Below are 3,617 nucleotides of genomic sequence, written 5' to 3'. Positions count from 1 at the left end.
ACATCATGCACCTTCAGTTTCCCTGGTTAGCTTAAAAAATAACAAAAGCCAGTTTTTAAAACAAACAAAATGATGTTCAGCACAAGCCCAGTTAGCTGAACTAAGGGCACACTGCTATTTAAGTCACAAGGGGGCACACTGCCCGTTTAAGTCACGTTTATCCTTTGTCCAGCATCCAAGTGAATGTGAATGACACACACATCTAGAGGGTTAAAAATGCAGCATGAATTGCATTTAAATCAGAATAAAAAGTCCAAGGTAGGCAGCATGAAAATGTAATAGAGATGTAACTTGGCCCTATCTTGTACCTGTTTGCCTACCTACTATGGCAAGCCCCTATGAAAGCATAATTTGCACAGTAGCCTCAGTTGCTAAGTGTTTTTTTCATTATTTAGAACAATGATGATTTTTGTTTACGTTTAACCAGGAAAACTGGGGAAAATGAATATGCAAGTGTAATCTAACCTCAATTAAACAAATCCCAAACACTAGACTGTCAGCTCCTTGTTTGACAAACTCGAAGGAAAATTCTGTGGGATTGAAGGGAGCTTAAAACAGAGTTCCAGTTGGGGGGAAACTGCTGTTATTATTATTCCATGCAGATAATGTCACAAAAATGTCACTTTTGGATTGAAGACATCTTGCCATTATCTCCAGAAAGAACATCCAAGATTCTTAATGTCACCATGGCAAGCCAGCTTAAAAACGTTCTAGTGTTTGAATAAGGATTTTTTTTTATCTAATTTGCCCTGACAGGGACTGAATAAATAAAAGGGAGATAGGAAGCTAAATATATAGCAAAGGTCTCAGCTGAATAATAAATTCATTAAAAATTACAAACAAGAAATCTCAGTACAAACTACTTTTGAATCCTTAAAGACTTGATGGAAGCTCTGACTGATAGTAGTGTGACTGGAAGAAAATGACAAATAATCTTTAGCAGACAGCCAAGAGCTCAGGCAAATGCAAAGTTGGGTGGCTTAGAGTCTGTGCCTTGCATATAAAGCTTAATGGAACCTTTGTGCAAAAGTTCACAGACAGAATGTTTCCATATTTCTATAGATTTTTTAGATCTTGATTCAGTTGTAACAGAATCCAATGAGCTCCTGGTTCTTTAACTTTGGTTGTCGAGTTGCAGTGACTGGTAACCTTCTCTCAAAAGATCTCGCCAAGCCTTTAAGAACTGTGCATTTTCCGTGCATTTGTTTGCCAGTTCTTCAACCTGGGCAGATACTGCTGATGTCGCCTCCAACAGTTTGGTCAGGGAAAATGCAGCCTACAAGGCAGAAGAGAAAATAATTTGAATCAAATGTTAAACACAAGAATAAAAAGTAGGGATGAACCAAATCCAGGGTTTGGTTTGGGATTTGGCTGAACCCTAGGATTCAGATTTGGGCAAACAGGCACCCTTCCAATGGGGAAACAAAAGTATTTATTCAGGGCTGCCCCACTACACCAGGGGACCACTCACAGTGTAGGTGCCCACTCTGGGGCATATGAATGTGCATGTTGAGCAGTGTTTCACCTGGGATCTGGTGATGGCTATGAGCATAATGAGTGAGCAATAACAATAAATATCAAACTCTACAGAATAAAGGGCACCTGTAACAGGAAATGTTTCTCCCCACAGGACACACTCTGACTGGGGAAAACAACAGTATTTTGCCCAAAAAATGCTCCTTGCGAGCACTATGTAGCACACAGCATCCCAGTGTCAACTCATTTATGGGGATGTGTATTATTTCCCTCTACAGCAGTAGTTAGGCTACACTATCATTGCGCTGGGTGAAACTATTCAATTTACAATAGGTGCCCTCTGAGTAGATCCATTCTGTGGGGGCATTATATATAAATATTATATAATCTATAAATATTACACCTTTTACTTTCATATGATTGTGCACCAGGTCGTACAACTTTCCTGGGTCAATAGTTTTTTGTTGTTTTTTTTTTTTAATTTTACAAGAAAATCTAATGAACACAACTCAGATGGAGGCCAGGTTTAGCATATTACATAAAGTGAATTTACCCAGCTGGGATACAGTTTGTTATGTCACAGGGGCCCCTAGGGAGAGACAAATACTACAGTTACATACAGGGATGCACTAAATCCACCACTTTTCATATATGATTCAGCTAAATACAAAACCTAATCCTAATTTAGATGTGCTTATCCATTTCCAAGGCCAGATGGACACAGAGGCACTGCGTGCAATAAAGCCAGGACTGGATCATAACCAGGATACTGACATGGGGTTAGTAGCAGTGCAGAGAGCTCTAGTACATGTTTCCTGTCAGGCCCCGGCGCTCCAGCCTTGGGCGAGGGCATCTAAGCCCTAACTCCAGCTATGAGTCTGTAAGTAGAATAAGTTGTTATTATTATTAGTTTTGCAAAGCCCAGCACCACCAGTCTCCATTCACTACAGATAGCAATAAACCCGACCAAACTACTATCTCCTCACATGGTCAATGTGCAGCTCCACTTCCTCCAACAACTCCACCGAGTCCCTGCTGTCCTGCCGGTCTGATTCGGCCATCTCTCCCCAAGAGCTACTGAGAAACTTCTACGCGGCAATCCTGTTCATACACTGAATGGGAGGAACGTACCACTCTCAACCAATCGGAAATCGGCTGCTCTCAACCAATCGGAAATCGGCTGCTCTCTCCCACCCGTACGTACTTTCTTCAACAAAGAACTTTATTGTAACGCAATACAAACAAATTGATGTCACAGCGCCACCTAAGGACGGAAATCTATTTCGTTTGTTTGGAATCCAGTAGACTGAACTTATTTGGTAGGAAAGATACTGGGGGACTGGAATTTACAGGGCAATGTCTCCACCTAGCGGGCAGTGAGGAGTAAACCTCAGGGGAATTCCACTAGGACAATAAATCACACGCAGTTGCAGAAACAACAATTAACTTTATACAACACTGCCTCAGGCATCTTAGCCGCTAATATAGGACCTCTCCATAATATGAATAGGAGAGAAACTGAATATAAAAATAAACAGTAACAAAAAGCTGTAGCCTCACAGAGCAGTTAGTTTTTGGCTGCCAGGGTCAGTGACCCCCCCCCCTGCAAAGCTGGAAAGATATAGAAGAGGAAAGCAAATATTTCAAAAACTATAACAAATAAACCATGAAGACCAATTGCAAAGTTGCTAAAATTAGAACATTCTATAACATACTAAAAGTTAATTAAAAGGTGAACAACTCCTTTAAACAAATCTCCTGCTTGCCTATATCTCCAGCACTTTGGGAGAAAACAAATGTGGCTGGGCAGCATGAAACCCCTTACATCCTGCCACCCTAAGCCCGGGCTTTTGTGGCCTTCCCACAGATCTGGGCCTGCATGTAGGCTGAATGTAGCTATGAACATATTATATCACTGATGTACAAACAGATGTTAGACATCAGCTCTTTGCAACGAAACACCTTAACCAGAAATGTGAGTTTTAGTATCATTCATTTATTTGAAATTTCTGATAATCTGAGTAGCTCATCAGATCTGAACCCAACCTGACCCAATGTTTTAGGGATAGCATTTTGCTCAAAAGCTATATTTTCTGAGCTACAGATACAGACACTACATGGAGATGTGAAAGTCACTATTT

Source organism: Xenopus tropicalis, chromosome 1 (genome assembly GCF_000004195.4).
Source record: "Xenopus tropicalis strain Nigerian chromosome 1, UCB_Xtro_10.0, whole genome shotgun sequence".
In the NCBI taxonomy this organism is placed as follows: domain Eukaryota; kingdom Metazoa; phylum Chordata; class Amphibia; order Anura; family Pipidae; genus Xenopus; species Xenopus tropicalis.
The sequence above is the reverse complement of the archived record's forward strand: the minus strand, read 5'-3'. Positions refer to the sequence as shown.